This window comes from Lactuca serriola, chromosome 2 (assembly GCF_051521515.1).
Source record: "Lactuca serriola cultivar US96UC23 chromosome 2, Lser_US96UC23_V15, whole genome shotgun sequence".
NCBI classification, from domain to species: domain Eukaryota; kingdom Viridiplantae; phylum Streptophyta; class Magnoliopsida; order Asterales; family Asteraceae; genus Lactuca; species Lactuca serriola.
In genome coordinates this window covers 9,287,726-9,303,464 of record NC_136409.1, presented here as the reverse complement: position 1 = coordinate 9,303,464, position 15,739 = coordinate 9,287,726, and the positions used below count along the sequence as shown (strand labels likewise).

The 15,739-nt window shown below is 36.7% G+C and overlaps 1 long non-coding RNA gene across 1 annotated transcript; it reads left to right on the top strand.

Annotated features, from left to right (window-relative positions):
* The first annotated feature begins 40 nt into the window (after positions 1–40).
* Positions 41–10,225, top strand: LOC145085949 (uncharacterized). The gene is made up of 2 exons (XR_013700250.1): positions 41–491; positions 9,898–10,225. It is a non-coding gene; the product is annotated as an uncharacterized LOC145085949 (long non-coding RNA).
* Positions 10,226–15,739: the final 5,514 nt, after the last annotated feature.

Here is a 15,739-nt window from a genome sequence, read left to right as displayed (position 1 = left end):
ATACAATGCAATTCCTACTGCTATAGTTGGGTAAAAAAAATTCATTTGATTAAAATATCAGTAATCACTCTCATCAGTTAGGCCTCCTTTGGTTCACTAGATTCCGGATGAAGTAGGAGGAATTGGAAAATAAATTCATCCCTTAAATGTGTTTGGATGACCTAAATTTTCAAGCGTCCTTTTTAAAATCGGCAGGTAAATGATTTTCAATTCTTTAGGTAAATAGCGTGAAACTTGATTCCATTCCTTATGAATAACAAAGTTGACAAATTTGCCCTTGTATCCTTACAACTGATGCGCTTTCTTGAAATTAAAACTCAATCAAATTAACGATTAGCAATATTCCTTCTACAATTACGTACTTGCCCCCATCGATTATATATCCCATAGATCGTTATTTGCCATTCGACTCATTCTTCTTTAAGCTTCTGGTTCGTCTTCTCTGGTCCGGCTCTGGTTCATTTCTTTTGTCCAGCAACACTTCATCTCAGGTTCGTCTTTGACAACTATTTTCTGCTTCTATCCAACTATGATTTGAATGATACACAATTGTGATTTTATATGTGATTACCGATCATGTCTATTGTTCCATCAAGAATACATATATTTCACAATCAAAGAATTGATGGATAGCTTTATGGAAGAATAGAAAGGAAGAGTAGGTTTCTTTCTCTCAGCAGAAGAATAGAAAAAGCAAGAGTAAGATAGAAAAGTGGATTCTCTTTCCCTGCGTATCTTTTCTTGTTAATATACAATTGTAGGGTACAATTCTTTTATGGTTTGATTATCAGGTAAAACTTTACCTTCAATGATTTCTGAGATTTCTCTTATTATTATATTAGTTTTGTTAGGCTATAAATATGTATGGTGGTCAGCTGCTCCTTATTTTTTTTCCAATTGTAACTGTCTGTTTTTCTTCCAATAAAGACTTAAGCTTTAAGCTTATAATACTTTGCCTTGCCTTCTCTTCCGCCTCTATGCATTTTATTAGTCAATGTTGTGAACGATGAAAACACCTTTAATATTTCATACAATCATATCCTCATTTTCCAACAAGTGGTATAAGAGCCAGGGTACTGTATGCCAAAGTATATGCCAAGGTTAGTGATGGCAGACAACTATGAAGGTGCTCAAAAATCTGGGAAGAATAATAGTGTTACGTTACACTATCCAATGCTTACGAAGTTAAATTACTCTGTGGGCTATAAAAATGTGAGTAAATTTGCAAGCAAAGCAGTGTGGAATGCAATTGAAAATAAAGATGTAAAAGAACAGAAAGATCGAATGGCTCTAGTTGTTGTCTATCAAGCAATTCCAGAAGATGTGCTACTTACGTTAGCTAAGAAGGACACAACTAAAAAAGCACCAGATACACTTAAAATGATGCACATGGGCGTCGATCGAGGAAAAGCGGCTAAAGTACAAGCCTTGAGAAGTGACTTCAAGGTTATCCGGATGAAAGATGGTGAATGGGCGTATGATTTTTCATGAGATTAAATATCATTGTGATTTGTATTCAATCTCTAGACGAAAAAATTGAGCAATTTGTGGTGGTGAATAAATTTCTACGAGCCGTCCCATCACGATTTATGCAAATTATGACATTTATTGAATAATTTGGAGACTTAAAAAACATGACTATGGAGGAGGTTGTGGGTCGTTTGAAAATTCATGAAGAGAGACTTCAGATTTTTGGTGAACAAGGAGACATACCTTCCTTGTGACAACCCGAAATTTCTATCTTGTACAATTATTCATATCAATCAAGGTCAGACTTGTTTTTGCTATCTTCTAGCATTGTTTAGAGTCAATTAGAGTGTTCTAAGCCTAGTACCTTCAAAGTTGGGGTTTAGAATTGGGTTATACAAGTTCACCACTTCCCAAAACGGCCAAACACTCCAACATGAGGAGTGTACGGCCGTACACTTGGGTGTGCGGCCGTACACCCCAGACCGTACACTCTGATGTATAAATGAGAGACTTAGCCTTCATTTACCTCTTTTCAGACTCCTAAGCCAAGAAACCGACTTCTCTCTCAAGTATCATCCGATTTTTCATCTAGATCTTCAAGTTGTAAGTGTTTCTTCCCTTGGATTGTTGATTCCTTTCACTATCTTGTATGCATCATTGATTTCATCCATGAAATCTTCATTTTGGTAGATCTTGAAGTGTTCACCAAGAACACCTACTAAGTTTTTGGACCTCAAACACCCCTAAAAGGCTTCTATATTGTAAGTACTCCTTCTTATGCTTGTTACTTACTAGATATGCTCCTTAGAAATCGTCCAAACCATGATCATCAAGGAGTGTATGGCCGTACGCACCCCATGTGGCTGTACACCCCTTTGATAAGTGCTTATTGGCTTCAAACTCATGTTCTATGCTAGCACATGATCAAGAACACTTAGAGGATGCAAGTTATAGCCTTGGAATACACTTTTTGACCATTTCTTGAAGGTGTGTACGGCCGTACACTCCATGGGCGTACACACCAGGCCGTACACCCAAGTGGTCGTACACACACTTGTGTGGTCGTACACCCATTTTATACAACCCTTTGTACTTCTAACATTTCAATCTAAATGTTTCCTAAGCCCTAGAGTGTTTTCCTTTCATTTTTAGTTGTATAAACACTAATTATGTACATATATGTTTCATTATATTCTTAATAGGATGTGTGTGCTCAAGTCTTCACTTGACACTTAGCATCCTACAAACCGATCTTTCATTCGTATTACTCACTGCAGGTGAGTTCATACCCCTTAACTTATCTTTTAAATGATTTTAAATGCTTTTACGGTGGGGGGTACAAGTAGAAACAATATGGTTATTATATCCATCACATGTGATTAATAACTATCGAACAGACAGATTTCTTATACTTCAACCTGTGTTTCCAAAACAAATTGCTTTAAATAGTTTTACAAACTCTTTTACATATTCAATACTTTATTTAAACTCTTTTAATCTTATACTTTATCAAATCATGTCTATATAGATATAGTTATATAAGTAGGATTGAAAAGACTTAGGACTGATAACTCGCCTTATTTCATGTTCTTTGTTTGGTTGTAGACTTAGGGTATAGGTTGTTTGTCCGAAGGTCGTTTGAATCTTTAGCTATATATTATGTGTATGTATATAGATATTAAAGTTATTCATTCAGTTCAATACCTTTGAGTAGCAAAGGTGTGAAAACATGTTCATTCGTACAAACAACATTACTAGTAAACTATAATAGGTATAGTTTATGAAGTCACTACTTACTATTACTAGAACAATGAAACATACAAGAGTCAGTTCATTCCTGAGTCAATACATATATACTATTAGGAGAAACATAGAGAATATACTATTATGAGAAACAAAGAGAATATACTATTATGAGAACATACTATGATGAGAAACAGAGAGAACATACTATGATGAGAAACAAAGACAACATACTATTATGAGAAACCAAGAGAACATACAATACACTAGTACAGAGAGAACATACAATACACTAGAACATACTCTACAAACACTAGAACACTATAACATTAATGTGAGCCACTACTTCATGGCATGGTAATCTATTGTTGTGTCACGTTTTGCAACCAGAGTCTCCTGGAGGGAGAGCGTGAATTGGTGTATAGATCTATACAGGATTGACTATCCTACACCTTGTTGCTAGCTACAGTGGGACCTGCAGGTCTACGGGTGACTAATGTCATACCATTTTGATGCCTTAGAGTGTTGTGTTATACTAGTCTATCAAGTATGGTTATAATCATATCACATTTTCCTTAATTAACAAACTTGTTTAAGGTAGTTAGTACATTGGTAGTTACTTACATACAATACTACTGTACACTGTTATTTTCCCATTGCATTCACATTGTGATCTTCTCACATAAACAGTATTGTAAACTATATTTTGGTAATGATAATCATACTTGGGAAAGATACAAGCTTTTACAAACAACACAACACACAGAACATTTGGGCCTTGGTAGAAGGTTACTTTTAGTAGGAAATATAGGATTTTATAGGAGATACAAACATTTACATCAAACATTTACAAACACTTTCATACAAGCAACGACACTAAAATATTTATGAACTCACCGGCTTTAATGCTGATCTACGCTTTCAAAATAACTTGTATTCTCAGGTCACCAGTAGACAGGTACCGATGACCAAGTTTTGAGAAGATGGAGCACGTTCAAGACTCATCTCTTCTTTTGATTCACATTTTTGGTGTGTTATAAGCTATACAGAACACACTTGTATTAAAATTATATTATTAATGCAATGGATGATGTTGTTGCATGTTTACTATTATGCATTGTTGTAATATTGTACATGACGTCCTCCACCCCCGAACGTTTCCGCCGTTTAGGTTTTGGGGTGTGACAGAATCAGAGCTCTATTTATAGTGAATCGAGTATATCAACCCATAAAAGATATACAAACTATAAACACTAACGGGATTAAAATACTCTGACCAAGAGTTTATACTTTTAAATAATAAAATATTTAACTAAGTAACATACATGCATTCATATTAAAATCAGTGTCACTAGGAAAGAACAAAAGTATTACGGTTGTTGGACAGCGCAACTAGGCTTAGGGACATATAATCAGATCTGGGAGTGATATAGCCTGATCAACCATGTCTTTCCGAGAAGTGATTAGCATGTGCCTAGGAATGGTTGTGGTGTTGCAGCAAGTCTAAAAACTTACCAACACCACTACAATGAAAACATTAGAACAGAACATAAACTTAAAATACTATAGGAGTATTATGTGTTACTATAATTCTTATTTGAGAACTAAAGGTCTTTATTGGTAGGTCAATAGTTGCTTGGTGGATACGCTTAGGTTATATGTGATTAAGGTGTCATAGGCTTAGCATCTGTGATCTTTGCTTTATTTCATGTTCCTTGTTTGGTTGTGGATTTGGAGTTAGGGTTACTTATTCGAAAGTCAATCCTGTTTTGATTACATGTGATTTGTATGAACGATGCAATTATTGAAGTAACTGATAAGGATCATCCTATAAATATCTTAATTAGTACGTCTACTAATTATTTCTTTTATCCCAAGTCTCGCGTAGATAACATGGCAGGATTCCATCCCCACGACGATCCGTACTTTCCCATCCAAGGTAATGGAGGATGGCTCGATGCAGAGCCAAAAGAGAATCATCCAATCCCCCTGGATGACAACTTCACAGAGAACTTTTCAGAGGATTCTAACTCCGAACCCGAACTCAATAACCTACCTCCAGTGGCTCAAATCCCGAACCCTAACCCTCGTCCAGCATTTCAAGGCCCCACACCTCTGTAGGCTATAACTTGAACAGAAGGAGCCACGAACAGGGACAACCCTTACCTTACAACGGAGACCGAAGCTTCTATAACTTGAGCGAGGGAGGCTCAACGGACAGAGTCCTGCCTATTCTGGTCTGGAGGATTGCTCGAAATGATGAGCAAGGTAGAGCGGCCATCCACCGAATCATAGAAGTTGATGCCGATGCAGGAGTCGATACCATTCGCATTCGCCATCTAGAGTCTGCTTATGAAAGGACTTGGAACCAAAATGCGGCCCTGCAGAGAGATCTTACTGCAACCCAAGCTAAAATCAGGGAACTTCGAGCTCATCAAGCAACATATGAAAGGCGCATGAGAGACATGGAGCGCCATCTGTCAGAACAAGGACTCATTATAGTGGTTCTCGTCGTAGATAGAGCCTACTCAACTTTCTCTTTTGGATATAACTTAAGTCTATGTAAAAACTCTAGTTTTAGTTTCCTATCTATGATAAGACTTTGAAATTGTTAAGTCTTGTTAGGTCTTAGTTCTGTCAAAATTTTCCTATCTTGGTGTGATGTAGGACCTACTCCTAGGTCATTTTTCCCGAACTTGCTACATCTGTAATACCAATATTATTGACAGATATCTAGTCTCATGGAAATTATTATCCAAGTGCTTTCATCTTTCTAGTACTAGATCTACATTCAGTAATACTTTCATTGTGTTGTTAGGCAATGGAGAGTTAGTCCATGAGTCACTCTAATAACTCTCTCTATTAAATTCTTAACCAATATCTTCATCTTTGTGATTTTATAGCTACAAGATGCCTCATCTTCGATCAACGAGGCACACTACTTCGATAACTCCAACTCAACCACTAGCTCCTCCACAATACGATTTTGCAGCCCTCCAAGTTGCAGTATCCACGGCTGTTGCGACAGCCTTAGCGCAATTCATCAATAGCGGCACTAGTGGTGGTGGTGCAACTGCCCAGTCTGCTCAGGGCAATGCTCCAGTACGTGTTGGGGAGTGCTCGTATAAAGACTTCACCAGCTGCAAACCTAGAGCCTTCAATGGAACTGGCAGAATCATTTCCCTCTCGCAATGGTTCGAGAAAACGGAGTCGATCTTTGAGATCTGCTCCTGTCCGGAAGGGAGCAAAGTAAATTTTCCACTTGCACCTTCGCGGACCGATCCCTGACATGGTGGAATAGCCATGTCAAGTCACTATCTCTTATAGTGGCAAATGCTATCTGCTAAGAAGCTCTGAAGGAGCTCATGATCGAAGAGTATTGCCCAAGGGGCAAAGTTCAGAAGTTGGAGCAAGAACTCTAGAGCTTAACCATGAAGGGCTCCGACATAGTCTCCTACACTGCCAAATTCAACGATCTGGTAGCACGATGTCCGGGAATGGTCCCTTCTGAAGCAATACCATTTCAGGGGAATGTTCTAGCTTCAAACCCCGCTACCTTCGATAGTGCCAAGCGATTGGCACAATGACTCATTGACCATAGGGTCCGTACCCCCTCAACCGCAACAACCCTAGCCATCTCAGAACCCTCTAAAGCTGCTGATAACAAGTGGAAATTATGGGATGCCAAGAAGAAGAACGATGCGCAGAAAGTTGCCAAAAAGCAGCATGTCGTAGTGGTTCATGCTGCGATAGCACCTAACGCTACTGCACCGGTAAAGCAGTATGCTGGAAGTTTGCCGAAGTGCAACAAATGCAACTTCCACCACAATGGACCTTGTCGGGAAATGCAGTGCTCTAACTGAAACAGAAAGGGGCACACTGCCCGTTTCTACAAAGCTTCGGCAAGGCCAATCAACCAAGTCCCCGGCGCTGGTGTGGGCCAGGCTTGCTACGGTTGTGGCGAGGTGGGCCACTACAAAAGGAACTACCCTAAGGCAGGGCATTCCGGTGGAGTAGGAAGGGTTCTGGCTATAGGCCACAAGGAAGCAGTTGCCGACCCCACAGTGGCCACTGGTACATTTCTCCTCGATAACTCTTATGCATGTATACTATTTGATAGTGGAGTGGAGAGGAGTTTCGTGAACCAAAATTTGCTCACTTACTTAAGAAAAAATCACTAGCAATTAAAGAACCATTCACTGTAGAAATGGCTAACGGAAAGATTGAGAGCACTAGCAGTATATACATAAGATTTACTCTAACTCTAGATAGTCATTCATTTTCAATCGACCTTATGCCGGTCTCAATTAAAAGTTTCGACGTCATTATCGGCATGGATTGGTTAAGTCTACATCGTGCCGACATCATATGTTATGAAAAGGCTGTTCGCCTTAATCTGTCGTCTAGCGAAATTCTAGTTATATACTGTTGGAATGGTGTCTAAGCCCGTAACTATATTTGGTATGTACTTGACCCGGTTGTGCATGGTCCTTTTGGGTTGCCTTCTCCAAAGCAACTTGACAAGGTAATTTAAGGAGAAAGAGAGAGTATTATGATTTATTGATATATTATAAGAATAATATATTAAAGGAGAAATCATATTTATTTAATTAGTATTGGTCATAAATTAATTAGGAATTAATTTGGTGATCAAAAGAGATTAATTGAATAAAGGGGTATAAACTGTCAAATGTATGATAGTTGAGTTTTAGGTTAAGGAAACCTAATGGGCTTAAGGGGGAATGAAATTATGATGGGTATCCATCATATTTTCGTCCAAGGCCTTATTCCAGAAGGTTCCTTGGGCTGCTTGGTGGCTAAGCTGTCCATTAGGGTTTAGACTGAAACCCTAGTAACCTGTAAGTATAAATAAGACCCCTAGGGCATTGAATTCGGCTACCACTTGATTCTAAGAGATCCCTAGGCCGATTTCTAGCCTCTCTCTCCCTCTCTCATATTGCCTTCTTGCTTGTGGGGTTTGTGAACCATTAGAGGAGTTGCATTTGTGACTCTAAGCTCAAGAGAAGAAGAAAAAGAAGATCTAAGACAACAATTGAAGAGGTAAACATCTAGATCTGATTCTATATGTTATTTTTGTTATTTGTATGCTAGATTAGGGTTTGTAAGTCTTGGAATCAAAGCATGTTCAATAGAGAAACCTAGATCCAAGCATTAGGGTTTGTATGAGCACATAGGAATGCTTCTTATGCATAAAACCCATCAATGGTATCAAAGCTTTGATTGGTTTCAGTTGTATATGATGCTTAACTATTTTATTTGCTGAAAATCGAGTTTTTGGCCTCTTCCCGACTCAACTCGGCGAGTCAGTATCTGGACTCGGCGAGTTGGCCCCTACTCGGTGAGTCCAAGTCTGACTCAGCGAGTCAGTTCGTCAGGCAGAGGGTATTTCGGGTTTTAGCTGCTGTTTTGACTTGGTTTTGATGCTTAAATTGTTTTATGAAGTTAAAATTTGAATTTTATCTAAATTAAGTGATTATCCTTGCCAAAACAATAGATAATTTCAAATCTTTTAAATTTTAGTTGTTTATATGATAAATATGGATTATTTAAAGTTATTTGGTAATTATCTAATGACTAAAATAAGATTAGGTCAAATATAGATAATTATGAAATTAATTGGTTAATTTGAATTATTTGTTATTTGATCCCTTGTTTTTTGAAAAGTTCAAAAAATCTTTCCCTCAAGTTTTGAAATTTGAATTTATGATTAAAAGTTTAATTTTGAGTAATTTAAATTTCAAACCCTTAGAATTTTACAAGTTTAAAATTCAACCCTATACTATTATATATTATTACAAGTTTAATTAATATATATATATATATATATATATATATATATATATATATATATATATATATATATATATATATGTATGTATAACTTAAAATGCTAGTCTTACCGTTAGTAGGCCTCATTCACGAAGTCGGTCTATAAGGTGGGTATAAGGTTGCTTATTATAAAATGGCGCTTAATGGGTGTACACTCACACCTACTGCTTGCTTAACTGGTGGAGGGTCGTTAGCCGAACGGGTAGGATAGGGCAACCCTCTCCTCATTAAAAGTATAATGTTAAATATAAAGTAACTACATGTGTTATAAATTCTCATTCCTAGTTACTTTAGGGTAAAATGTAAAAATGATGCTAATCCATGGAATTACACTTCGTACCCTTGTCAAACGTTGATGGAGCGTGTGTGGTTAACCGGCACATCAATTTGGGGATGACATTGGTAGCGAAGGGTGACTCGATGCTTGTCATAGATCAATGGAGCGTGTGTGGTTTACCGGCACATTGATTAGGTGATAAAGACATTGAGTGCACCACGTTGATTCGCTTGGTTATTCACAAATTTATTTGCGATCCTCGGTATCTCAGTCACAAATTTGAAATGCATATCGAGATTTAAACAAGCCATTGAAAAGTTTAATGAATCTCAAAGATCTAGGAGTTTTCAATACATTTAAAACCTAAATTGCCTTTTTCGTTTTTCATGGTGAAAATTAGTGAATCGTCATTCACTTACCTTCAAATTATTTACTTTTAGAGTATGGTATCCCTTTCTAAGTTGTAAATAATGTTGTTGGATTGTAGCCCTAATTTCTCATTTGGGTGTTTAATTAGGGATTCATTTCTAATCAAATTTTGTTCCTTTCTTTTTCAGATGTCTGCAAACAACAACAACAACAACAACAACAACGCTTCTGGGTCATTCTCGTTGATGAACTTGTGTCAGAAAGTGAGATTTGATGGTTCAAACTTCAACGAGTGGATGAGGTATATTCGCATAATCACACGCTACGAGGACAAAGAATATGGCCTCGATGAAAAGTTTGAGCAGATCCCCTCACAAAGGGATTGAGCAGGGTTAAGCATTTACAGCATGCGAGGCGCATTGGGCTAAAGGATGATATTAGTTTCAATAATTAGATTCCTGAAACTTGTAAAATGTAATTGAAATTTGATGATAAATAAAAGTTGTTATTTATTTATGAGTAAGGTGTTACTATCTTGTGTTGATTGTTTACTATGTTTCAACTTTTCATGTTTTTACTTCTAGAATAATCATGTTATTATTCAAACCATCCACAGCCAGTCAAACTTTGGAAGTAAGTATTGATTTAAGATTGTCATGAATTTGGCTTGTATGAATTGTCTAAAGTGCTTTAGACAATGCAATGGTTGCTACAACATTCATGAGTACTCATAAGGGCTGAGTATTGGATTCAACCCACGCTCACTTGCATCACTTCATGGAATTTATCTCGAGTGATCGTGAGACGGTAATATCATATAAATCTTTAAACCTAGAGATATGAGTTGTTGACTATGAGTTGGTTATTCATTGATTGTACGAAAACACATTGGTAACTCGATGTTATAAAACGTGCCTTTGTGAATAATTCAACAAGTAGTTAGTACAAGCATATCAGTCGAAGTTTATATGTTCCTTCTAGAAATAGAAGTGATATCTGGGCCCCTCGATGATTTGGTTTTGACCTATGTACCGGGCCCGGTTAGAACCTAATTGATGTGTTCAATTTAGTTCTACGTCGAAACAAATCGGAGATCGAGAAACAAATGCTGGACAATAAGTAAGACCATGTTCCATGTGTTTGTCCGGCTGATATCATGAGAGCAGAGGATTATATGATCACTTATCTTAAATGGCGTATCATCATCATCTCAGTTCCGAGAGACTTTGAAAGACCTATGATTGCTAGTCGGATTTTGAAGTCATATTTCCAAATATAGTTATTAGACTTATCCAAGTGGGAGACTGTTGGATATAGTGTCTAAGTCCATAACTTTATTTGGCATGAACTTGAACCGACCCGACATGGTCCATTTGGGTTGCACAACATTGCAATACTTGGATAGACTAAATGAGAGAATAAGGCACTTATGATTATTAATATATTATAAGTTCTAATATATTAATAATAGTATTATTTAATTAGTATTTGATCAAGTATTAATCTAGTATTAATTTGGTGATCAAAGTGAGACTAATTAAATATATAGGGTTGATTATGACAATCATCAATTCTTATATGGTGGATTAATGATCCATGGTTTATGGGTTATGGATGTAACCACTTGGAGCTCCATGGATAGTCCATGGGAGTTACAAATCCATGGGTCATGAGAAATGAAGAGTCATGACAATTAAGAGTATTCATGTGAAAACCCTAATTGTGACAACACTATAAAAGGAACCCTTTGGCTAGCAAAATCGAACCTAGAGGGTTACTAGAGAGGGCATAACCGATTTTGAGTGCAAGAAGTATTCTCTCAAGTTATTCCAAGTTTTGTGGTGTTGTGTGAAGCATTTGAGGCACAACATTTGGGGTGCTAGGCTCACAAAGTCTTGAAGGAATCCAAGCAACAACAAGGTATGTATTTCTACTAGTTTTTATGTTTCATATATTCCCCATGCCATGCTAGTTAGGAAATAACCTTGAAAAAGAAATTTGCATGTATATAGAGAAAACATAGATTCAAGGTTATTAGGGTTGCATGTACACTTAGAAAGTGTTAGAATGCTCAAAACCCATCATTAAGCATGAAGGGACTCAGAGTTCGTGAGACTCGGAGAGTCTTGGGGCGACTCGGCGAGTTGGGTCGCGATATGGGAGTTTTCAGAGCATAGGGACTCGACAAGTCAGCGGGCTGACTAGGCGAGTTGAGTTAGTCAGGAAGTTTGACTTTGACTGAGGACTTTGACTTTGACTATGAGTTGACCAGTTGACTTCCAGGGGTATTTTGGTAATTATTGGTATCTATTGAGTTCAGCCTTTTGGTATTGATAAGTGGTGGAGTTCGTATTGGAGGTGGGAGCAGCGTGACCTTATCTTTTCAGTCAGCAGTTGCGAGGTGAGTTATCCTCACTATACTAAAGGGGTATAAGGCACCAAGGCCGGCCCATTGGATATGTTATCCTAGTAGTGTTGCATGCTAGTGGTTATGCCAGTTAGGTAGACCTGTAGGACTACCTGTAATGTTATATGATTATTGCATGCCCAGTAGTTATGATTATATGTTATGTGGGTTGGGTTGAGGTTGCACTGCTCCATGCGGTAGCCAAAAAACCCTAGAGTATTCCAGATATGAGCTGAGGGACCGGTAGGCATTCCAGACTCATACCGAGGACTCGGGAGTATGCCAGATATGAGCTGAGGGCCCGGTAGGTATTCCAGACTCATATTGAGGACTCAGGAGCATTCCAGATACGAGGTGAGGGCCTGGGAGGCATTCCAGACTCATACTGAGGTCTTGGTGGCAATCTAGATGTGAGATGAGGGCTCAACAGGCATTCCAGACTCACACTGTGGGCCCAAGGGTATTTCATTCTGTAGAGATGAGGACCCGTTATGTGTTGTTCTGTTTTATTGGTATAATATGCTAATGTTGATATTGCTATGTGAACTGTATGTGTATCCGTATTTTGGGGGTAACTCACTAAGCTTTCAGGCTTACAGTTTCAGTTTATTGTTTCAGGTATATCAGGGGATTGCGGCAAGGAGAAGGCGTGATCATACAACTCCTCCTATTATATTTATGTTTCTGGGAAAAACTCTGATAACTAATGTTTTGAAAACGAAGTTGTAATGTTTTTGATGAACTTGATATGTATAAAAAGTTTAAATTGGTTTGAAATTTTTAGATGTTAAAATCCCAAATTGCTTTTACTAAATTGCAACCTCGAACATAGTTGTAAAAAACCGGTGAAAGAGCTCGTCGCACTTTACAGAGATATATTTTGTCATTCCCCTTCTTCTTGTTTTGTGTGATCATATCTTCAACAACACAAACATTTCCAACAACTTGAACATGATCATCTCTCCAACGTCCACATACAACAGATCGCCAAAGATCTTCATTAATTCGATTGAGATAGTCTTCCATAAGATCCGCCCATTAATCGTAGTAGTCTGGAATCTGGAATCAACATTGGAACTTTTGTAGCAGATCTAAGCAAGTTCATGAAGTTCATCATGGTGTTAACATTCATATTTGCCATTGAATCGCAAATTTGATTTGAATCAAGGTATGAAAAGAGGATAAAATCTAGAAAATTGAATTCAAGAACTAAGCGACTAACAAAAAAAACACAAAATCGATCAATCACAATGATTAATCAAATAATTATTACTTCACTTTGCGGAAATATTGAATTGGAACAATCGACTCAATAAAGTGAAAACACAAATGGAATTCTTCAATCGATATAATGATTTCTACTTTGATACCAATTGTAAAGTTGTTTGAAATAAGTTTTGATCAATCAATAGTAAAATCAGAGTAAGATGAACATGATGACACGATAATCTAAATAAGATATGGTTTGAGCTGAAATATATTATGGAGAGAGTACAAGAGAGAATTCTCTAAGCGTACAAGTGTGTCAAAGATGTTGTGACTCTCTAATGTACTTACCCTATTTATAGGGTACTCACAGAAACAAAAAAAATAATAGGACTCGACATTACATTGCGAATCTACAAAGTGCCTAGTAAATACATTACATAATAACGACTTGAGAACACTCGTTATTTATAGACTATTCGACAATGAGATAACTACGTATTCGACATATCACAACAAAACATGACTCAACAGTTTTTAATAACATTTCTTTCTTGATGTTAAAAAAAAGAGAAAATGTTTTTTGTGGACAAAAGAGAATTATTAAGAAAGTTCAATCTTTGATTTCTCCTTCAAATACCTATACCAAAAAAATATTAGCTAACCCCTCACCTAAGAAAGACCTACAGACAAATGTGAATATGACCTATCAACTTAGAGCAATTGTCCTTTACAACAACTTCACTCTGAAATAACATCTAGACCAACCCCGCCAACTATCTCTAAAGTTACTGAATAAACACAAAACTATATAAGTTAGAAATTTATCAACCAACAATGATTTTTAAATTTAGTGTGACACTAAAGAGCATATTTTCAACATCCCCCTCAAATGACATATGGAAAACATTAAAAAGACATAATCTAGAGCATAAAAGATTATGTTGTTCGGGCCCAAGTGGCTTTATAAAGATATCAACGACTTGGCACAATGACTCCACCTGCTCCACTTTCATACCATCAAACATTTGGTATCTTTCCAGATGAATGCAAATATCAAGATGTTTCGTCCTCTCGTGAAGCACGAGATTGGATGAAATGAAGACAACCAAACAATTATCACAAAAAAGAGTAACAAAGAACAAATTTTTAATATTTAAATCTTGCATAATTTTTAAAATCCAAAGAACCTCATAAGTCAATGGTAAAAGAGCATGATATCCGGCCTCAATAGAAGACCTGGTAACTGTCTTTGGATTGGTTTTCCGGTAAATGAGTGGTCCCCCCCCCCCCCCCCCAAAAAAAAAAAAAAAAAGAAAGAAAGAAAACACTGCAAACCAATAACTAAGTGGCTAGTATCAAGAGTTCAAGACATTAGGCTCTATTTGATATGCATCTGACCGACAAACATTTTTGGCTTTCGGTCAGACGAAAGGTGTTTGATAGACAAAATCTTAACGTCTGACTCGGAAAGCAAGGTCTCACCGAGAAAGAAGTTGGGAGATGGCTGACCCAGAAAGAAAGTGAGTGTTTCCAATAGTACCCTTGGCTTGGATAAAAATTCGAAGCTAATGAAGGTTATAGGATTAGAACTTAGGTCTCCCTTGTAGAAGAGATGGTGTTTACCAACAAGATGAATGAATTTTCGTGTTTTATTTCTAAAATAATATATTTAATGTTTATTATGCTGGAAGTTTATTATTATTATTATTATTATTATTATTATTATTATTATTATTATTATTGTTGTTGTTGTTGTTGTTGTTGTTGTTGTTGTTGTTATTATTATTATTAATGTCTATTATTATCATTATTATTATTATCATTATTGTAATTGTTGTTATTATTATTGTTGTTTTTGTTGTTGTTGTTGTTGTTGATGATGTTGTTATTATTATTATTATTATTATCATCATCATCATCATCATCATCATCATCATCATCATCATCCTCATATTGCATAGAAACGTGTAGAACATTGGGGTAAACTGATCATTTTGCACCAATCAGCACATTCAGTCAGATTTCTTACTCAGTCAGAATTTCTTACTGAGACAGATCTTTCTCAGTCAGCACTTTCTCGGTCAGCAACTATCAAACGGGACCTTAGCCTAATCAACAACATCTAACCAAACTGTCAAACCTAGAGCGTCATTTTTGGGAATTAAAACACCTAAACATCGGACTACATTTCAAATAATGTAAAAGCTGAATAGTAATTTTCAAATGAGATTTTCTGGGCATGCATATATTACTAAGAACTTGAACATTAAAAGAAATATATGGTCCAATATTTGTTAAATAGATTAATTTTCCAATTTACTTTTGAAATTTTGTAACGTTTTCACCATCACCAGCACCAGCACCTTGTAAAACAAAGACAATTAAGAAAATCATATTTGACTTACCAGTTTAAA